A 24,482-nucleotide genomic window follows, 5' to 3' on the forward strand; every position below is an offset into this window, starting at 1 on the left:
AAGAGGTCATGGTTGGTTTCAGCAACCACCAAGGACTGAGAAACTCTAACCAGGCAAATAGAGACACAAATCAAAGGTTCACAGAAGCAGGCAAGACTAGAAGTCAGGTCTATTACAGAGTCTTGGCATCAGGATATCGGACCATACAGAAGATACCAAACAGGTAATGACTACACAGGAACCAGCTATTGCTTCTTATGATATGGTAATACCAAAAACTCATCAGAGTCTTATGGTCCTTTTTAGGTCGGCAATACAGGACAAGGCTTACCTCCTTGAGGAAATTAGTACTTAGCAGTACAGGAAGACAGAATGGAGCCAAGTGATGAAGACAATATTGAAGGTGTAGACCAAGTAGACATGTAGATCTGAGAAATTCATTTTAGACCTATCAGATCCTGAGAAAATAGTATTAAAACTATTTCTAGACCCTACCACATCAGTGGGATTGAAATTCTAAATGTGTTGCTGGTGTTCACCAACATGAGTTCAGGAACTAAGCAAGGCTGCATCTTCCCATGAAGGGCAGGGAAGACCACAGCTGAGCAGAAATGGAAGATACATACATTGCCAGCAGCCCACAGATGTCACAAAACCTGTCTTTGTTCTGGGTCGACAAGGCCCTTCACATCACACACACCTACATTCTGATGCCCAGAGAGAGTGATAGGGTGAAAACCAGAAAGTTCAAGCTGTTCTTCTCTATATTTTTCCCCCCTAGAGATTTTTTTCCCTAGATGAACTAAATTTAGCCATTTAGATTGTGTCCTGGAACATATCAAGATCGTTCTGGGTTTTTACTAGTGATGTTATTAAGTTCTATTGCTTCTGTTTCTCTTTGTTAACAGACTAGTTTTTATTCAGGATTATTTATAACCAACAATTCAGACTTTCAACAGTGAACTCATTACATTCATACTAAACTAAGCAGCACAGTTCTCTTTTTAAAATACGAATGAATTAAATGAAATAATATTTTAATTTTATAATTTACTAATACCAGAAACCATCAAATTGCATCTATTTCTTTTATTACTAAAGATTGCCATACTTTGGGAAAAAGTAATCCAAAGATCTATAATTAAAACATTAAAGTTTGCCTTCCTTCAACATTGCAGTCAGGAGTTAACACTATTGATAGATTGGTGTTTATCTTTTTAGACATATTTTTGAAAGTCGAGAATTAAGAAGTAAAGTGGATTTTAATAGTTTTCCAATTTGTGCACTTATAAGAATCATGTAAGATGCTATTTACAATATAAATTTTTGTGATTCACTTTCAAAAATTCTGATACAGTAGATCTGGGATGTGACCTAAGAATATGCATTTCAAGCATTAAAAGGATTCTTATCATGTACTCTAAGACCACATTTGGTCAAGTATTAAACTTCCAGCTATTGGTTCGGTGTTTTTATTAATATTTCTACATATTTTAATGTTGTTCAGTTACATTCATTTTCACCATTTTTCAAAAATGTATTCATTTTGTGACTTTCATAATATATTATTTGTGTAATAGTCTCTAAACATTTATGTTTCCCTTCAGAAAAACAGAAAATCATGTTTTAATTGAGCTGTGAACTTGGAGGCAAGCCTACTAGAACTCATAGGAAAAGGTGTTTCTCTGTTTTCCTTTTTATCAGTTTACAATTACTGATTCCTCCTATATTCACACATTTTATGGTTGAACTAATTTAATCCCAGTCTCAAGACATTCATAAAGACAGAGAGATTAGACAAAGTAAAAGACAACTAAATGTGTTTTTCCCCTCTGATGAAACTTAAACGAGAGCTACTTAAGTTAATTATAAACTGTCAGTGATTAAAAAAAAAACAACTAGAAATTCATTTTATTGATGAGAAATAGACAAACAAGAAACACTGTGCTCCCTTATAGTCACCATTAACACTTTTAAAGCAATTAAAAAGTAGTCCATTAAAGACTACAGGTGATTTGTAATGTAAGTTGGACATTGTTGTCATCGGGGTCAGTCAGGATAGATTTTCATTCAATTACCTACACATCTTGCTCCCCAAGGATACCTGAAGGAGTCATCTGTACCAAACTCCTCAGTGATTTTTAACTTGAAGTTCATTAGCTCAGTGGCAGATTGATGTATTGCACTTAAAATACACTCAAATGTCATCTTTTAAAAATCTACTAACACAGCCTTATACTATGTAGTTAAATTCAATCATTCAATTTAGCTTTTGGTTCTTTAAAGAAATTACTTTCCTTTATCAAATTCAAGCTGCAAGGCTGCCAGAAAAGGTGTTAATCATGTCATTTACTACCATTAATGGAGGCTTTGTTTTCATCCAGTTCTCTCTACAACTTCCTTCTGCATCATTTTTTTTTTCTATCCAGAGTGTTCCACTGTATAATTACTTCCTGAAAGTAACTTATGTGCATTAGGAGGCATATTAAACAATCAATCAATAAATATTTATTGAATGTCTACTATAGGCCCTGAAAGAAGAAGACCTATGCCCTTTACTCAAAGAACTTATCATCTTATTGGCAAAACATGATTTATACACATGAAATGATTAAAGGGCCATAAAATAAAATAAAGTGCTAACTTCTGTGGTTCACAGAATTATATGCTACTGAAGTTCGACTATAGGAATGGAGTCAGAGGATTTAAGCTGGGCTCCAGGAATAGGCAGGGTTTTGGTAGAAGAGACAAAAAATCATCACAAAAGACTGAAAATGGTGTGAGTACAGAAGGTGGGCTCAGAAGCAAGAAAGAGCATGGCCAGTGTGAGGTAGAGAGAGCAGCCAGCCTGCCTGGACTGGGAGCTTCATGTTGAGAAACAGTAGGAGATAAAATAGACTGGATAAAAGAAGAATAACATTGATTAGACTGTCCTGCTGTAAAACAAAACAAAAAATACAAGACTGTCTCTGATCTCTAAAAGTTTACATTCCTTACAGAATGATAATATTCTAAGAGTATTTCATCTGTCTCTTCAAGTTGTTCACCTACAGAATTTTTCTGTCCTTAAATTTGATTCATTGTCCACCATCACTTGATTTGCAGGCTACCAGGGAAGAATTTAAATTCGACTTTGATTGTTAAAGCCTTTATCTTTATAGGTTCCAAAGAGATAAGGATAGATTTAACTCAGTGTAAGCAGTCACTGACTGGACATTATTACAATATCCACACACATGTTGGGGCCCAGATTCTGTATTGTTTTTCTAATAAAGAATAATTCCCTGTGAGAATTATGAATTGGGAATTATAACAATTCATAATTAACAATTGTTAAATTATTAAATTAAATTGTTAAAATTTAACAATAATTGTTATTAAATTTAATTGTTAAATTAAATTGCTATTTTTAATTAAATTACAATTAATTGAGAATATTTCAATCATACCTTAAATGGATTTACAATGCAAATGGTTTTGTTTTTTTTAAGTTTGGATTTGACCATCAATATCTCATTACCTAGGAAGTTAGAAAATCTCTTCCCCTCTTTTTTTTTTTTTTTTTTTTTTTACTGTCCTCTTTTTGAATGTGAGACTTGATTTATAGTTCTTTGCTATTCTGCTCTTCTATTTTCTTGCTCAGTGTCATGCAGGAGGTTTGCAGAGACGCTTGGCAGTGATACATAGTCTAGTTAATCCAGACATTTGGGCTTTGTGACCTGCCTGAGAATCCTATCAACCCCATTCTCACTGTCCTTCACACTTTCTCTTGTGCTGTTCTGATTATGTATATATAAGTGTTTGGTAAAAGTGTTGGTTGCCAATTTAAACTATTTATTGTCTCAACTGCTTCAGCTGCTGCTGGATTTCTGAACTCAATCTGCCAGTAACTTCCATGCAGCACATGTTCACTGAAGTTTTAATTACTGTTGCCAATTGCTGAACTCTTTGTACACATTCACAATTCATTGTGTTCCCCCCTTAGTAGTGTTTCTGGCATCTGCCCTAACTGCTGGATTTTCTGGTATGGAGAGGTTCAGCAATTCTCTTTACAAACTCTCTGCCCAGTGGGAGGTGCTATTATTTTACTTTATTTGGAGAAATTGGCTGTTCCCCCAGGAAACAAACAAAATCGCTGTCTTTTATATTTCCTCATTTTCTCACTCTGACTAAAGTCAAAAGTTATGCCTACAAGCTACAAGGGTAGCAGGAAATATTTCTGTTTTATTTTAAACCACAGTCTTTCCCTAAATGTGGCTGTAAAATCCAACTTCACAGAATTGAGAACTAGTTAATAGCTAAAGTTGCTTGAGCACTTAAATGCCAAATTGTATGGTAAATATTTTACATGATTAATTTCAACTAATTTCCACAACTAACTTATGAAATAGGTAATATTATACCCCTTATTCAGATAAGAAAACTGAAGTTTACAAAAGTTAAAGAAATCTTCCCAAGTTAACAAAACTTGGGATTTAAATATATAGAGATAGATAATAGGTAGTAAAGAAACTACCAGATGCCAATTTCTTTACTTCTATGTTACAGTCCCTGTCAGGTCATCAGTGACTTAGAGCAAAGAATCAATTTAGAGTAAAATTGAAAACTCCTTGTCCAGAACCATTATTTTTAGAAGATGTGAAACATCATGACAGCTTAGGACAAGAAGAAAATCATGCACTTTAACTTCTGCATATGTATTAATTAGAATAGGCACAACTATTGTTACTAATAGAACCAAGCCTTGCTCAAATATAATAGAAGTTCATTGCATATTAACATAACAGTCCAAGGGGAAGAGTTTAAGGCAGCAGGATGGTTCTCCCTCCATGCTGTTATTTAGGGACTCAGACTGACAGGGTTTGATCACTTATAATATATAGCTTCCAGTGTCCCTCTGGTCACCTTTGATTATCATCATTCCAACCCAAAGAAAAGTGAGAAAGAATATGGAGGGGCGTATCTGGGAGTTTTTATAGCCAGCCTCAGAAGTGGCCCATATTACTTCTATTCACTTAACCACTGGAAGAACATAGTCTCATGACTACACTTTAAATGCAAGAAAACTTAGGAAATGTCATGTAGCTGGCCAGCCATCTGCCCAAGACTTCCATTACAGTGGGTGAAAGGAATAATAGGTTCTGAAGGACAAATAGCCATCTCCAGCACAATCTAACTCTCTGACCCCCAAATATCTGTACACACATAAAACAGATTCACTCGCTCCCCAAGGAAACAATTCAAAGTCTTATCCTGTGGCTGCTTCCAGTCGGAAGCCCAGGGTCTTTGGAAAGGGAAGCTTCTCCACCAGGGCTGGATGTTTTCCTTCATGGTACAGAAACCTATAATGAAGGTCTTCTACATTAGCCCAGTCAATATGCATTAATGGAGCAGAGTAACCACAATAAAAATACCTGTTCCAAAAGGGAAAAATATGTGGAGCAACTGAAACTCTCATTTATTACTGGTGGGCATATAAAATGGTACAGCCACTTTGGAAAACCATTTGGCAGTTTTTTACAAAAGTAAACATACACTTGCCACATGATCCAGCAATCACACTCCTTGGTATTTACCCACATGAATACTTCCAAAAGCACATAGATCTGGATGCAACCAAGATGTCCTTCAAAAGCTGAATGGATAAACAAACTGTGGTACATCTATACAGTGTAATATTATTCAGTGATTTAAAAAAATGAACTATCAAGCTACAAAAAGTTATGGAGGAACATTTAATGCAGATTGCTAGGTGAAGAAAAGCTACTTACTGAATGACTATAACTATATGGCATTCAGGAAAAGGCAAAATTATGGTGACAGTAAAAAGATCAATGATTGCCGGGGGGACTGGGAAGTGGGAGGAAGGAAGGGATGAATAGAACAGAGCGCAGGGAATTTTTAAGGCAATGAAACTATTCTGTATGTTACCTGTCATACATGCATGGTGGATACATGTCATTACACATTTGTCAAAACTCATAGAATGTACAACACACAGAATGAATCCTAATGTAAACTATGGAATTTAGTCAATAATAATATATCAATATTGGCTCATTGGTTGAAACAAATGTACCACACTAGTGGAAGATCTCAATAATAGAGGAAACGGTGTAGAAGGAGTGAGGTGTATGTGGGAATTCTCTGTACTTTCTGCTCAATTTTTTCATAAAACTAAAACTGCACAGAAAATAAAATCTATTAATATTTTTTTAAAGGGGGAAAGGGGCGCTGGGAAACGTGCAGGAATCACAGTATACTGAAACAACACATTCCTGCTAGGCTGGCATGGTGCAAGCCCGTGCCCTGGGTGGTGGAGAGAGTCCCCACACTGGGTATGATTCTGCTCTCTGTGAGAAGCTTCCTTGTTTATGATCCTCAGAAGCCCTTGGACTTAACCTTCCGAGGGGTTCTTCCTTCTCTGTTGTCTTCTATGGCACGTCTATATGAGCATTGGAGTGTGTGCCCTTTTTCAGGGATGGTAGTTTCTACAACCCACTTCTTGTTCATGATAGTTGATGGTTTAAGGATTACTTTGTAGGTCAAAGAACCCAAAGCTTTCTCAGGTGAGATTTATGGTTTCTTTGAGAGTTTAATTCTGTCAAAAACTAACTAGGTTTCTGATTTACTTCTTGTCCCTTCCAATGCCAGTGACCACACCCAAAATAATTTCTTAGGTATTTTTTCAGTCTGTGGTGTTTTTTTTGTTTGTTTGTTTGGGTTTTTTTGTCTTTTTTGTGACCGGTACTCAGCCAGTGAGTGCACCAGCCATTCCTATATAGGATCCGAACCCGCAGCGGGAGCGTCGCTGCGCTCCCAGCGCCGTACTCTCCCGAGTGCACCACGGGCTCGGCCCAGTCTGTGTTTTTAATTTTAACTTCCCTGCACTGTGTGTGTGTGTGCATGCAAACTTAATGAAAGCTAACCAAAGGCCATCTAAAACAGTTGGGTGGGAAAATATCACCCTTCGTCTGATTTTTGCTGCAAGCCTAATTACCTTAATTTAACCTAGACATCTTATTGAGGCTTTGCATTTGAAAACTTCTTAAATCTTATTTCCTGTTTGGGTTTCAGAAGCAGTTAACTTTTTCAACCCTGTGAGGCCCTTCATCTCTGGATTCCCTCTCTACCCTTCAATCTCTGTGCACAAACTAGCCAATTCTTGTAATTCCTTACTTGAAGCAATGAATAACAGCCAACATGTATAAACATTCAGCTCTTTCCAACAACTACACCTATAACTATATGAGCATGTGGTCCACATTCCAAGTTATAGTTGGAGTTAGTTTTAATAAATGTCAATGTTTTGCCATAATATAATATATTTCTCCAACTTTTCAGTCTATGACACCACTGTCCAAACATTAATTTCTGGATTGTTTACAAGCGATAAATTGGTTGCACAAACATCAAAAATTCAGTGATTTTTTTTTTTAATGTGTCTTTCTTATATAAAAGTCTAGGAAGGGGGTTCCAATACAACCCTGGCTTTTCTCTATGCAGCCATTCGGGGATTAGTTTGATGGCTATTGTGTCATTTTCAACACATGAGTTCCAAGATCTCTCTGGTTATTGTCATTTTGATTAGGCCGAAGGAAAAAAAGGCACGGCAAAATACTCAGAAGGCTTGTGGGCCAGGCCTGCCAGTGAAACACATCTCTTCTACTCCCATTCCACCAGAAACAACCCAGTCACGTGGCAATATCCATCTGCAGAGGAAGCAGAAGACTGTAGTGTGGCTGGCCAAAGGTTTGCTGAGCACCTCCATTCCAATGGAAAAAGGAAGAATACATCTTAAGAGACAGCAATATTGGTCCTTAGCCCCAGCCTAACTTCACAGAATAGTGACTGATTACCTCCAGCACCACATAGGAGGGTGTCAATCCACCTCTAAGTCCAGGCACCAAAACAGTCATTTGGTCAGAATGAAAAAACAATTCCCCTTCCATTATCAGTTAAAAGTTCCCCTTCTAATTGTCTGTCTCAGCATCTTCCTCTGCTTTATCAAGACAGCTATGAGTGAGAAAGCTAACTGAAGAAAAACTGTCTTCCAGAAACAGGCAATCGCATCAGAGCATAATAGTGAACTTTGCTATATGCATCTGGGTTAATCATGTTTAGGGAATCAGCAGCCTTTCCATGTTGCACTTGCAGCTTCATACTTCAAATGATCATACTTGAAATTCATTCTGCAGTCTTCTGTCCAGCCAAAGTACCCACATCTCCAGGAAGAACAAAAATTAGGTTACTGGCACTGTGCAGTCTCAATCCAGACAAATAAAATATATCCTTTAAAAATTATTGACATTCTCAAAAACATCATTGTTACTAATATTAAACTGCTTAATAGATGTGAGACACCAATCTTAGAGGTTGCTTGCATTACCTTATTTCATCTTCACAAATATTGTCCCCATTTTACTGAGGAGAAAACTGATGCAAGGGGAAGTTCATTAACTTAGACAGGTATAGGCAAAATCACACATTAGCAAACAGAACACTTAGCTTCACAGTTCAAAATGTTTTCATTTGGGTTAACAATTACATTGTATTTTTCTCCAAGAACAATGCATAATTCATAAGTGGTTCTTGCTTTACATTTGTGCAACTAAAGACCCATTCAGGAGGTTTTCCCAGAGTGAAGTAACAATCAGCTCTGAAGGAGTATTCAAGTCATTACCCCTGCTTGTAGCTTTTATATGACAGTTTTTACATGTTCTATCTATGAAAATTTTAGGACACACGCTTAGAAAACCTCGCAGGTGTAAAGTGTTGCTCAGAAGCAGTCTTAGCCTCATCCCATTAAACACTGCTGTCATCTAAAACTACTTGTTCACATTCCACACTTACCAAGCAACCTTCTGATTGTGATTTGGTTTCCCCTGTGGTTCTGCAACAGGGAAGAATGTGCTGATCAAGAGGATTTTATAGTTTTTATGGTTTCTGTGACAACACTCTCTCATATAAAATTAATAGATGGCTTGGATTATAATGTGGCTTTCCATGCAAATCACTAAGAGAGAAAAAAATGAAACAATCATGCAAATTTGGGTGTTCTCAGCAACAATAATTAGATTTACCACTGAAAATCAATAAGTTGATATTTTGTGATCTAGGAAAGAGGACTGATCAGTGAAACTAGAAAGCTTCATTGGCCATGTTGTTTGGTTCAAAGTTAGTAGGATAATAGTGAAAGGTGAGAAGATGATAGGGAAAAAAAAGAAAAGCAATGAAAAGACTGGAAATTAAATTGTGCAAAATTCAAATTTGACACAGGTGTTGATAAGGAGAAACTAGGATTTTGAGGAAGATGGGCATTTGGTCAAACTAAGGGAGTATATGTTACATTTTTATAGAGCAAAAAGAAACTTTTAGAAGACAATCCATAAGAAATTAGTTTGAAATTTCCTGTATGATATTGTTTCAGCTCAGGCACTAACAGGAATGAAGAAATTGAATTCAACTAAAATCAGTGTAGGGGGGGAAACTGAAAAAGCAATGGCTAATACAATATTTCATATTTGAAAGCAATGGGAAATGGGTGTGTTTCCAACAGTGATGAAAAAGTCAAGTGGAAAAGTTTTTGTTTTCTGAAAAGTTGTTCCTCTCTCTGTTCAGGTATTGATGCAATTCATTCTGACAGATATTTGTTGAACACCCCATGAGCCCAGTGCTATACTAAGTGCTGGATAAAATATAAGAGAAAAATAAAAATGGTTCCAGTCTATATGAAGTTTAAAATATTATTGAACAAATACGACAAATGCAGATAAAACAGTTTCACAACAAAAAATCTATAAAAATGAGTGATAAACATTGCAAGCTCGATAGGTACTCAGAGAAGAAAGACAACAAGGCAGACTAGAGTTGGGAGAAAAATTCTTGTAGGAAAGAACATTGGGTATGAGTACTTCATGAATGCTTTTAGGCATCAGCATCACAGGACACAACAAAATAGCTACATCGTATAAAGGTTGCAGGAGAAACCTTTGGAAACATTATAGTCTGCCTTCCCTCATGCCCAAAATTATGTCTTATATAAAATTATGTCTTCTCAAAATCATTTTAAATTGGACAGTTCTATGTCTAAAAGGGGAAGATAAGTGACCGGAGAATTCATCTATTAGATATGCTCAGGTGACCCTCAATGATTAAAACTTTGAGGATGGGTGACAAATTTCGAACACACACACACACACACACATACACAAACTTAGGAAAATTAAATACATTGAAAACCCTAGAGCACAGGTGGTACTCTAGCAGTTCTCCTTGGTATGTTTTGATTGCCTGCCAAAAGGGGATCCACAGAATTACTAAACATTTTTAATTGGTTTCTAACATCTGAAAATCAAAATGTCTCAGCTAAAAATTTGGATTCCTAACTCACATATTTAAAAAATCTGAAGATCTGATAACACTATGGCTGCATTCTTACATACAAACAATTTAGTCTTTCTTTTAACAAATATTCATTGAGCTCTGACTATGGGCCAGGTACCACTGAGAATATATCAGAGAACAGCAGCAAAAATAGAAAGAAAAAGGGAAATGTAGAAATAAAGGCAGAAACACAGAAGGAAGGAAGAAGGAAGAAAGGAAGGAACTGGAAAAAGAAAAGAGAAGAAAAAAAGTTCATGGAGATTCAGTAGAATCTACTGGAGCTGAGTAGCAGCTGCCCATTTTAAACAGATATCCAGCCTCCAAGATACCACAACCTCCATGGCTTCTATTTGTCTTGGAAATAGAGACAGAGATTTTGCAGAAAAGTTTTTTAAGAACTAACTCATGTCTGTAACAATGAAACATTGAAATATCGTGGTTTTTTGCTTGCTTGTTTGTTTGTTTGTTTTGTTTTTAAGCTGCTTCACTTATTACTTGTCTGATTCACGGGCTTGCCTAATTTTGGGATTTGTGGGATTTGTTGATTAGAGTCAAGATCTCTCGCCTTTCAGAGAGTTGACCAAATTTGCATCTGAACTCCTGTCTTTTAGCCTGTGACAGTTTAAAGCCTTCTCAATGATTTCTACCAGTTACTGCAACTTATTTTGTCATGGTTTTCTCTGTCTCCACCATGAAAATTCAATCTTCTTCCTTAAGACACCCTGGAAACAATTTAGCATCTTCATCAATTGCCACATAATATCCCCGCACAGTAAGCACATCATGATTTCAATAGGCTTTACTCAAGACTGGGGGTGGAGGGGGAGGCAGGTAGGACGCAGGTGTTAGAGGCTTCTGTAGAGTCCCTGCCACCAAGGAGCTTGCTCCTGCTACCCACAGGTACAACCCAGAAGCACAGGCAACTCTAAACCAATGGAGCGTGGGTTACAGGAGATGCTCCAGCCTGCCCAGAAAACTTGCCCTCCAGTGAGACATTCTTAAGACTTGTTATTATTTCTAAGCACATGGAATTCCACAGGAGTAACAAATTAATGTATCTTTTATTGCCTTTTTCCCTTCCTTGTCTCACTTCCCTACTTCTTTACTTTTCACTGCTAAAATCACTTCCCAATAACAACATTGACCCAAGGCTATGTCTCAGGACCTTGTGGTTAGTGTTTCTGTTCTTCTCTCTGCTTTTGTTTGTTTGTTATGTTTTGTTTTCTTTTTCATTTTGTTTTGGTTGTGTTGGAGGAGGAGGAGGGAGTACTGACACTAGGAACCACTATAATTAGAGGTTATATGACTTTGCAGTAACTTAATGATTCCCCTTTTCTTTTTTTTTTTTTTTCTCTTTCTGTCTTTTCCATGCCTTCTCTGAGGTAATAAATCCTTTATTCCCTAATTTGCATTTATTCCCTAATGGTTCCATTCACATCCTAAATATTCAGAGTCCCGTTCTACCAACAATATTTACTTCACTTTTCTCAAACAAATGTAAGTGCTTTCCTAAGAGGACTTTGGATGTCAATTGTTAACTAAATATTTTTACAAATAGTAATTGCATAAAGAAAGAAGGAAAGAGAAAAATATATATAGATTGAAGCTGGAGCTAAAGGCTTGAATTTCAAGAAAAGTAGATTTTCAACTAGAAAACTTTGTGGGTGATACTGAGGGAGTCCATCAAGGCAGATTTCCATCAACTTTTTTATTAGAATTAGCTTCTAAATGAAAATGAGGGGTAGAATTAGGACTCAAGCTTGAAAAAAGCTTACTTGAACATTGACCAAAACTAGAAAATAAATTAGCTCAGCCTTTTGGTAGGTAGAAATGAAGCATAGAGAATTATTGCATGGTTCAAATTACCAGATAAACCAGCCTTTCTAAGAAAAATAAAGGACTTAAAAGAACCTGAAAAATGCTGGACTGAGCTCATTGAATGAAGTCACACAGTATAATCCTAACCTACCATTTCCTTTCTATTCAACAATTGTGAGTGGACCTTGAGATTCCCCAAATTAGGGTGAAAACAATAGTTTATTCATTGTCAATAGTTTGCTAGAAATGTTAAATTGCAGAGGTTATTGATAGGAAAGGAATTTCTGTGAAAAAAAAGGTAAAGGGGAGTTATGATTCCTCCTCCAACCTTACCTACATTGCCTGCCCTGCTCCTATTCCTTTCCGGGTGGCCAGAGAACAAAAGTGTTTAAACAAGAGATGGCTCAGTAATCTACTGAGACCCGTTTTTTATTGGTTCTGGGGCCGGGAGGGAGGTGTGCACAGTGGGCAAGGAAAAGGAGTTACTTTTAAAGATAAGACTCACCTACCAATGTCAAGAGCATTAAAATTAATGCTACTAAAAATGCAGTTTATGTCCTTGCTCTGAAAACACTTTAACTACTTGACAAGAAATAACTTTCTATCTATGTCTAGGGATAATCTTCTGAACTTCATTTTAGGCATTAAAAACAGTGCAATAACAAAGAATGGATAAGATTTTTTTGCCATTTCTAGAAAGATTACTAAGCCTCAGTGAAGATAAACAGCCAGTACTTTGATGAAAAGAAAAAAAAAAAAAATCAACATCATTATCTTCCCAGACTAACCCAGTGAGTTCCATTTTAAAAAGGTAGATTTGGAAACTCCCTAAGTACAACCTACAAATTTCTCATTTATGATAATAGTAATTCAGGTGTATTTTGAAAACTTAGCCAAAACAGAATAAATATTAAAAGCCACTCTTACTTTTTTGTTAGATCCTTCCCGAGTTCTTCTTAATAAAAGTAAAGAAGCCCAGTCTTTGGACTGGGCCCTAAATCCCATGTTTTAGCTGGCAACACAGCAGCCACATCTCAATGACTAACATGATCAGTAACCCAGCAATACCAGACAAAAGCTTTGGAGAAATTCCTGAGCATCTCTTTCTTCTCTCATATCAAATCTGTTTCCAAATTCTGTCCATTTTACTTCCTAAGGAACCTATTTACTACACATTCACTGCCACCATCCTGGCCCAAGTTGTTGTCATCCCCTACCTGGAATACTGCCATAGTTTTTAAATTTGTCTTCCCCACACACTCCCATCTTTTAATTGCTTCTTCATACAACTTCAGAGCAATCTTTTAAAAATGTCAATCTGCTCAGATTGAAAACAAAATTTCTTAGAATAGCCTACAAGACTTTGCAAGGTCTGTCCACCAACTGTGACTAGCCACATCTGGAATTGTATTCTCTTTTGCTCCATAATGCCAACTACACTGGAGGTAACGTTCAGTAAGAACAATGTGGCATGCAAACTCCAAACAGATTCAGACACTGCTATTCTCAAGAGTCCCTTTTTTTGTTACCATCTTAATTGTTATATTTGGGAGTGCAGAAAATCCTCAACTTACAGTAGTTCCAAGTTGAATGATCCTTCTAGAATTAATTAGTACAAAGCATTTGATCAAGACTGAACTAACATCTCAGAAATATTCCACTTTTATCTGAAAACAAAGAAACTTTACAATAAGTAGTACTCAAATCAAAATCACAACATCTTAGATTTTTTTCTTTTCATTGATTAAAGTTTTATATCTATAATAAATAAACTTCAAACCATATCACTGACTTTATGGTGGTAAGCAGTAGTCAAAAGTCATAAAATAGAGTAACTTACAATGCATTTGAAGCCACTTTAAACTTCCAATTTCTTCAATTAAGAAGAAATATTTAGACATTTTATCATCAATAAACTTATACCAATGTAGATAAAAATTAGAATCATCCAAACATCCTAAAATCATGCTCTAAAAATACTAATATTCTGACTGGAAATGAAATCAAGTTTAAAACTCAAATCAAAGCACAACTTGAATGCTCTTTGAAAAAAATAAAATGCCTTTTGAAATTTGAATTTGTACACGAAGGCAAGTAATCATATACAACCTTGGAAAATCAAAGCTATCAAGAAAGAAAAAGCTTCCATTTAGAAATAATACTTCAGAATGTAGTAGACTTTAAAACGAACACTTTTAAGGGTGTTAGGCCATTTTTGTGTCCTCCTCAAAGAGCTGTCTTATTGTGAGACTCTTTCCTGAAGAAATACAGATATTTTATTCCCAATTTATCCTTCCTCTAATAGGAGAACAGAGAGGGAAGAAAAGCCAGATTGTCCTGCAATTTTTCCCAGAAACACTCCATCACACATTCTCTATTTCCTTCTTACAATAGAGAGATCTGGCAAGTAAGCTGCCATTGTTTTAAATCTAAAGGCAGTCTTCATGGTGGATTCTTGCAACAAAACTAAATTAGAAAAAGGAGGAATCGAGTGATGGAAGGAATTATCAGTGTACTTGTTCAATGTACTTGTAAAACTAAAGTAACATATTTGTTAATGTTTGTTGGCATTTTTTATTTAATGTACATAGCAAGACCACACATTTCTGTGTGTTATTTATAAATTAGATACATGAAATAAAGAGCAACATTCATTAAGAAATGGGACATAAACAATGTAAGTCCAAGAAATAATGTCTTTTGTAAATAAAGGTGCAACATTTTATGGCCTAGTTATCCTCCTGAATCTCTTTTTTTTTTTTTTTTTCAGCCAGCCTGTATGGTGATCCAAACCTGTGACCTTGTGCTCTAACCCACTGAGCTAACTGGCCAGCTCCTGAATCTCTACATAAGCCAAAAATAAAAATTATTTGTATGATAGGAACTAAGAAATAATACTGCTAATAGAGGAGTGAAAACAACTCAGAGTCAGAAACCATTCATTCTAGTGCTAGTCCTGGCTTAGCTGGTCATTATTGAAGACACTTGCATCCTGAATCTCAGATATCTAAACCCAAAAATGAAGGACTATAATAAAATTCTGAAATTTTATAATAATATTTTAATATACTATTTTTTATAATCATTTTTATGGGTGGCAAGAATTCTAAATGTATCCAAACTAATTGAGAAAATTTTAAATTAGAAATATTTATAACTAAAAAGGGACACTATCATATCTGAAAACTTCATAAAGTTATCTTTGTTGTTATATTTTTTACTCATTTAGAATAAAACATATGTATTTGAGAGTAAAAATAAATCACCCTCCCAAACTTAAAAATGCAGATTTAAGCATGGTACATCAGTTTTATCAATTTTGTTTTTGTTTGCTTGTACTATAAAATTATAGCAAATGATCAATTACTCAGACAACTGACAACTAGTTACATCTTTCTTTCATAAGCTTCACAAATAAAAGTGTGAAGGCTTTATGGCCCATGCTACTCAGTTCTTTCTATTGCTTAGATTTCCTTTTTTTAATCAATACATATAAGTCAGAAAATACAGTTATGTTATGTTTTCTTTAAAATATAGTTATGTTTTCTTTAAAAAATACTAGAGATAAGTCAAAAGGTAGACACTACATCCTGTAGTTTCAACATTCTTATATATAAAAAAAAATTCCTCAATCATGTGAATGTTTGACAATACTATGCACTTTTCACAGATGAATAGTTATTTTACAATGTGAGGAAATGAGAGCTGTGTACCATTCATTTAGGCAGTGTAGCCTGATGAGTCTTTTGTGTAACCTAGCCTGGTTTAGGACTGATCATTCCTTTTCTTGTCTCAGCAGAGCAATTTAATCTAGTAGACCAACACGGAGCATCTTAAGTCTAGGTGAAAATGGATAACCTGCTGATGTAAAAGATCTTAAGCCTCTGTTAAATCCTTTATACCTACTTTGACTATCAGCTTCTAAGATGGTCCCAAAGGATCCCCACGTCCTGGTTTTCATGGCTTTGTATAGCTCCCATCACACTGGATAGAGCTGATTTATGTATCCACAGGATACTGAGGATCTGGAGTGTGACTTTCAGGATTAGGACATAAAAGACATTGTGGCTTCTGTGTTACTCCGTCTACCAGATTGCTTAGTCTGGGAGAAGATAGCTGTCATGTTGTAAGAACCTGTATGTGGCACTATGAAGAGGTCCATTTGGAAAGACAGTAAAGCCTCCTGCCAATAATCAATGGTGACAACAGCGAGACAGCAGCTATGGTGAATGAGCCACCTTAGAATTGGATTCCCAAGCTTTCAGATGAATACAACCCTTTCTGATGCCTTGATTGCAACCTCCTGAGAGACTCATTGCGAGAATCACCCAACTAAACTGCCCCCAGCTTCCTGACCCTCAGAACTGTGTGAGATAATGTTTATGGTTTTAGTTAGGTAATTGGAGTAATTCGTTATGCAGCAATAGGTAACTAATACACTTACTAAGGGCCTTTGATTACTTTTAAAAAAAATATCTTGGGCTGGCCAGTTAGGTCAGTTGGTTTGAGCTAGATGTTGTAACACTGAGGTCAAGGGCTCAGATCTCTGTACTGGCCAGCTGCAAAAAAAAAAAAAAAAAAAAAATCTTGTCATCACTACCCCACTATACATGCATGCGTGTGCATACACACTCACATGTGCTTGCACATATACCAATGGAAAATATATTTTAAAAATCATTTTTCTACCCCAAATGCACTCAATCAGAAATATTCACCTTCTTTACCTAATTTCCTCTAAGTTACTTTCATTACATAATAAAAAATTGCTATAATTTTAAAATATCTTTAAATTATTGCATCTAAAAAGTCAGGAATTAATTTTACCTTTTAAATATTTGTGTATTATTACCAAAATGAATTCAATCTAATAGTTACAAGCTACTTACCAAGAAAAATAAGCCTGAACTCTGTTATACAATATATCATTAAAAAATAAGCCACTTTTCACTCTCTCAGACATTTGGTATTCCCATAACTAACAGTTTATGCTACCAAGAGACTTTCTTATTTTGACATATACAAAGGCAGTCTCAGGAACCACAATAAGCTGTGTAGCTGACACTAAATACGAAGTAAGTTTGCCATCACCACACAATGATTCTTGGCTAATGCCTTTAAAATAGCACATAACAAATTCATAAGGTTGATTGTTTTGCTTCTTCAGCTGGTTGCCTGCTTGCCAGATAGAACTAAGTGCAACTTCTTGAAGACATTCCTTATATTTAACACCACAGGAAACCACTTTTTCACTCCCAATTTGCTGTGTGTGTGTGTTTGGTTTTTGTTTTTGGTTTTTTTGGTTCTTTCATTTCTTTGAAGTGGGGGCACTACAGATTGGAAAGGTATGCAAGGGTTGTTTATTTCCCACAAACTAGTCATCTTGCTGTGAGAAAAAGGGAAGCTCCCATCTCAAGCTTCTGCAGAAATGCACTGATTGGCACTCCGCTGACTCGTTGATCTTAAGCACAGCTAGTAGAAGTCTGATTGTAATTATTCTTTTTCCTGCTCTCTCTGTATATATCAGGTGCAGCAGGGCTCTCAGGGATGTGCTGTTTAGTATCAAAACCCAACAGAGTTGGAGAGTTCCCATTCCACATTCACCGGTAGGCAGAGAAACGCATTTAACATGGCTAAGTTGTTTGCAAGCCAAGTCAAACATAGCAGGGATCGTGATCGGAGCCTAGCCAAGTGCTCATTGTGGGTGGTCGATGCACATTTGTCTCATTTAATTGAATGATCACAGAGAGCTTTAAACTAAACTGGAGCTTTAAAAAGTTTCCATTATAAGTGCCAGCTTTTAACATTTAAATATGGTGGCAGATTCATATTCTCAGAATATGACTACCAGAGTCTTTCTGGAAACTTCCTGTGGTACAGGCTATAATTACTGTACATGACCAGTAGAGTGACAATGGAAGCTTCCTGCCGTAATTTTCTAGGCCCCCACTCACCTCCCCCCACAGAGTTAATGAACTATCCAGTATCCTTTCTTTTAATGAATTAATTCTTTTTTTCTGTTATCCATAGTTATTTTCTGTTTTTTTGAACTATAAACCTTGACTGACACAGAGGTTCTTTAAAAAATAGGCTCCAGAATTTGAAGCTTTTAATTAAGCCACTTAAAAGAGGAAATATAAACTTTTTAAACCAATATAGAGTTGGCAAACACATCATGAAATTAAAATATGCCATTTCAACATAATATTATTTTTAAATGACATCATAACACTAAAAAGTAAGAAAAATGTAATTTCCAAGTAAAAAAGTCCTTAGGTTTACCAATTTAGCTTCATGTTTAAAATAAATTTTTTTTAACACTGCAAACAGTGATCCACAAGCATTTGGGATGCACTGCTGTAGAACATTCAGCTGAAAATGTGTTCATAACCATCCATTCCACCATGCCTCATAAATTACCATTTTATTTTATTTATATTACCCCTCAACTTATCTCCTTTCATTCCTATGTAATAACATTGTAATTAATTTAAATAACCTATCAGTCTATGAAATAAATTGGGTTGGAAAAAATGCTGAAAAAGAAGTAGATCCCTGAATTTATCTGCAGAGTCAACACAATCCTACAGTAAGAAATACTTACTACTTATTAACGTAAGTATATATGTACAAATTAGTGAAATAAAAATGATACTCCAGAAATAAACATATACTTATGGTCAATTAATTTTTTATGAAGCAATTCAGGGGAAAGAATAGTTTTTCCAGCAAATGATTCTGGGACAGCTAAATAGACATAGAATAGCAAAAGAATGAAATTGGACACCTACCTCACACCATATACACAAATAACTCAACATGGATCAAAAACCTAAATGTAAGAGCTAAAACTATATAACTCCTAGAAAAACAAACAAACAAAAAAACAGGTGTAAATCATTGTGACCTTGGATTAGCAATGGTGTTCATGGATAGGATGCCAAAATTTTTTTAAAAAAAAGGATAAATTGGATTTCATCAAAAAAATTTTTAAAAGCATTTGTGTTTCAAAGGATACTGTGAAAAAAATAAAAAGACAATACACAGAATGGGAGAAAAACCTTGCATGTTATATATACGATAATGACCTATTATCCAGAATACATTTTAAAAAACTATTACAATTCAAAAATAAAAAAATCAAATAATCCTGTTTAAAAATTGGGCAAAGGATTTGAATAGACATTTCTCCAAAGATATACAAATGGCCAATATGCACATGAAAAGAGACATAACCTCATTAGCCAATGGGGAAATGCAAATCAAAACTAAAGTGAGACACCACACATACCCAGTAGCACGACTATAATACAAATGACAGACAATACAAGTGTTGGTGAAGATGTGGAGAAATTGGAATCCCAATACACTGTTGATGAGAATGTCAAATGGTGGAGTCCCTTTGGAAAACAGTTGGCCAGTTTCTCGAAAGATTAAATGTAGATTTACCACATGACCCAGCAATTCCACTCCTCAATATATACTCAAGAGATTGAATATATATGTTCACACAAAAGCTTTCATACAATTGTTTATAGCAGCATTATTCATAATAGCTAAATAGTGGAAACAATTCAAATGTTCATCAACAAATGAATGGATAAATAAAATGTTGTATATCTATACAATGGGATATCATTCAGCCATAAAAATAAATGGAGTACTGATTTATGCTGTAACACACATGACTCTTGAAAACATTATGCTCAGTGGAAGAAGCCAAACACAAAATGCCAAATATTGTATGATTTTATTTATATGAATTGGCACAATAAATTAACAGAAAAGAGATTAGTGTATACCAGAAAATGCAGGGAGAGAGGGATGGGAGGCAGGGGAGCATGGGGAGGGACTGCTAATGGATATGGGGTTTTTTTTAGAGCTAATGAAAATGTTTGTAATTTTGCTGATAGTTGCACAATATTGTATACATACCAAAAACCATTGCATTGTATACTTTAGAAAGATTGGTTTAATGGTATGTGAATTATATTTCAGTAAAAAAAAAATGAAAACATCAAGTTTAAGTTCAGAGATGTAGAGAGATATGAAGAGCATCACACCTGCACTCACAAGAATAAAAAAGCAGGAAAAAAAGGAAATTATCAAATTTTCTTGGACTCATCATAGAACCAAAGTCAAAGGGCAAACAACCTACTCAAAATATGGGCAAAGGAAGACCTGATAATTTGCTTACAGGAGCACATGATGGCAGACACCAAGTAAACTGATAAGAAAATTCATTAAGAAAAAATTTTTAACAAATTGCTAAAGGCCCAGTTTGGCAAGCAGGAAAGTAAGAAGCCCTAGCAATCTCAGACATGGGGGGAATAGGGGAAGATGTTTGTTTTCCATTAAACCCACCAGGATCTCAAAGAGGAGGTTGGGAAGGATCCTGAGAAAGCTTCCCTTGTGGTTCTGGCTGGGGACGAGAAAGGCAGCTACTGCTGTAACTCCACCCAGAACCATCTCCTCTATCAATTCTGTGAAACAAAAGCCTAAATCTGCATATTAAAGAGCAGTCACCTTAGGCACTTCTGCAAACTCATTACAGGTGGAGGAAAAAAAATATCCAGACAATAAATCTTTGTCTCTGAGGGTAGAGTAGGAATATGCACTACGTGTGGATGAGGAGCAAGAGAACCTTAGAAACACAAGTGCTGAAAATGTCTCCTTCCCTACCACACCAACGTCAGGTAATAATTACATTGAAATACAACTGGGAGAGCTCCAAGAGAAAGATATTACATGGAAAGCAGGGTGAAGAGCAGTCCCAAAGTCAAGTAAGAAGAATATTTTGAGAAAAAAATCTTCTTACACACTAGGTCACCCCATACACACAAATCATCACTAAAAGAATCTTAAAGCTGGTGGTGCACTGAGATAACCACAGCAACAACGAACATCAAATCCAGCCCAACTCCTAGCTAGATTAACACAAACCCCATACAAAAGTCCTAGCAGAAGGAAAAGCATACACATCTAGAGATATAAGAAATATAAGAAATACTTAACACAGTATCTACTGTCCTGCACAACATTTATGAATTTCAGTCAAAAATTTCAAAGCATGCAACAAAGAAAAAAAAAATCAGTCAAATAAGACAAAGCTTTCATTAGAATCAGTTTAACATATGACAGAAATATTAGATCTGTCAGAATGGGAATTTTAAATAATTATGATTATTAGGTTAAAGGATTATGAAGATAGAGTAGATAAGAAAAAATAAAATCGAAATGAACAATAACAAGGGTGAAAAATACTTTCAATGAACTCATAAGTAGACTTGAAACTTTCAAGGAAAACATTGATGAACTTAAAGACACATGCAAAAAAATTACCTATACTGAAATTAAAAGAGAAAGAGGGAAAGAAAAGAGAGACAAAAAAACAAAGAAACAAAAGAACATTTGAGAGCTATGAGACAATATCAAATGGTATAATATATGTGTAATCTGTAACATGGAAAGAGAAGAGAGAAAAGGAACAGGCAGAAGAAATATTTAAAGAAATACTGGCCAAAATTTTTCCAAAATTAATAGCAGAAACCAAACCACAGATACAGCTGCTGCCAAGAACACTGAGGAAGTGAGAAAGACAACTGCAGCTGCTGGTGCCACTGCCACAACCATGAGGTATCCCCACTGCTACCAAGGACTCTGCAGATGCAAGAGAAGCAGGTGCAGCTGCCAGTGCCACTGCTGCCCCACGAGGTAACCCTGCTGCCACTGCAAACACCACAGACGGTAAGGAGACAGTTGCAGCCACTGGCACCCCTGCCACCCCCATGAGGTACTCCCACTGCCAACAAGGACATCATCAAGGACACCACAGATGTGAGGGAGGCAGTTGCAGCCACCAGCACCCCTCAACCTCCACAAAGTATCTCCACTGCTGCCACAGACACAGAAAATGCAAGGGAGGCAGTTGCAGCTGCTGGCACCACAGCTGTCCCCATGAGGTAAACTCGCCGCCACCGCAGACACTGTAGATGGCAGGGAGGTGGTTGCAGCAGTGGCACTGCTGCCACCCCACCAGGTAACCCTGGTGATGCCAAGGTCACAAACTTGGTAGATCACAAATCAAGCCTCAACAAATTTTTAAAAATTGAAATCATTTCAAGTCTCTTCTCAGACCACAGTGGATTAAAACTAGAAATCAATAACAAGCAAAACTCTGGAAACTATATAAACACATGGAAATTAAACAACATGCTCCTGAAAGACATATGGGTCCAAGAAGAAATTAAACATGAAATCAAAAAATCTTGAAATTAATGATAATGAAGACACATCATACCAAAACCTGTGGGATACTGCAGAAGCAATACAATGAAGGAAGTTTATTGCAATAAATGCTTGCACCAAAAGAATAGAAAGATTTCAAATTAACAACCTAATGCTACACCTCAAAGAACTAGAAAAACAAGAACAACCCAAGCCCAAAATTAGTAAATGGAGAGAAATAATTAAGATCAGAGCAGAACTAAATGAAATAGAAAAACAAAAAATGACACAAAAGATCAATTACACAAAAAGTTAGCTTTTTGAGAAGATAAACAAAATAGACAAACAATGGCTAGGCTAACTAAAAAAAAAAGAGAAGACCCAAATAACAAAAACTAAAAGTGAAAATGTAGATATTAAAGGAATAAAAAAATCATCAGGGACTATTATAAACAACTATATGCCAACAAATTTGAATACCTGGAGGAAATGGACAAATTTTTGGACACATACAAAATATTAAGACCGAACCAAGAAGAAACAGAAAACCTGAACAGACAAATAGGAAGCAATGAGATTGAAGCAGTAATCAGCAGTCTCCCAACAAAGAAAAGCCCAGGACCAGAGGGCTTTATTGCTGAACTCTTCTAAACCTTTAAAGAGGAATAAATACCAATTCTCTTCAAATTATTTCAAAATATTGAAATAGAGGCCATTCTCCAGAACTTATTCTAGGGAGCCAGCCATCCCTGACAGCAAAACCAGACAAAGATACAACAAAAAAGAAAGCTATAGGCCAATATCATCATGAACACAGACAAAAAAATCCTTAATGAAATATTAGCAAATAGATTATAGTAACACATTAAAAATATATATACACCATGATCAAGTGGGATTCACCGCAGGGATGCAAGGATGGTTCAACATATGCAAATCAATAAATGTGATACACCACAACAACAAAATCAAGGACAAAAACCATATAATTATCTCAATAAAAACAGAAGAAAAAAATTTACAAAATTCAACATTCTTCATGATAAAGACTCTCAGAAAATTAGATATGGAAGGAAAATATCTCAAAACAATAAAAGCTATAAATGACAAATCCATTGCCAGTATCATCCTGAATAGGGAAAAGCTTTTCAGAAAGGGAACAAGACAAGGATGCCAACTCTCACCATGCCTATTTAACATAGTATTAGAAGTACTAGCCAGAGCAATCACGAAAGAGAGAGAAATAAAAGCATCCAGATTGGAAAAGATGTGGTCAATTTGTCTCTGTTTACAGATGACATGATCCTGTGTATAGAAAAACCTAAAAACTCTCCAAAAAACTCTTAGAGTTGATAAGCAATTTCAATAAAGTTACAAGATACAAAATCAATACACAAAAATCAGTGGTGTTTTTATACTCCAATAATGAGCTAGCAGAAAAAGAAATCAAGAAAGCTAGTCTATTTACAATAGTCACCAAAAAAACCCAAAATATCTAGGAATCAATTTAACCAAGGAGGAGAAAGATCTCTACAATAAGAACTACAAATCACTGTTGATAGAAATTAAAAAGGACATAGAAAGACCATCCTTGCACTTGTATTGAAAGAATTAAATTGTGCAAATGTCCATACTACCCAAAGCTATCTACAGATTTAATGCAATCCCCATCAAAATACCAATGACATTCTTCACTGAAATAGAAAAAAACAATCCTAACATTCATGTGGAACAACAAAAGATCTCGAATAGCCAAAGCAATCCTGACCAAAAAAAGTAAAGTTGGAGGCATAACACTACCTGACTTCAAACAATACTACAAAACTATAGTATCCAAAACGGCATGGTACTGGCATAAAAACAGACAGTGGGACCAAAGGAACAGAATAGAGAACCCAGAAACCAACCCAGATATTTACAGCCAACTGATCTTCGACAAAGGCACCAAGAAAATCCATTTGGGAAAAGACTGCCTCTTCAATAAATGGTGGGGGATAAATGGACATCTTTATGTAGAAGAATGAAAGTATACCCATACCTCTCACCATATACCAAAATCAACTCAAAAATGGATTAAAGACAAATCTAAGACCCGAAACTATAAAACTCCT

The 24,482-nt window shown here is 35.7% G+C and overlaps 1 pseudogene; it reads right to left on the reverse strand.

Moving 5' to 3' along the window:
• LOC134385702 (elongation factor 1-beta-like) overlaps positions 1-21,934 on the reverse strand; it is a 33,463-nt pseudogene extending 11,529 nt beyond the window's left edge.
• Between the last annotated feature and the right edge of the window lie 2,548 nt (positions 21,935-24,482).

This window comes from Cynocephalus volans, chromosome 9 (assembly GCF_027409185.1).
Source record: "Cynocephalus volans isolate mCynVol1 chromosome 9, mCynVol1.pri, whole genome shotgun sequence".
NCBI classification, from domain to species: Eukaryota; Metazoa; Chordata; class Mammalia; order Dermoptera; family Cynocephalidae; genus Cynocephalus; species Cynocephalus volans.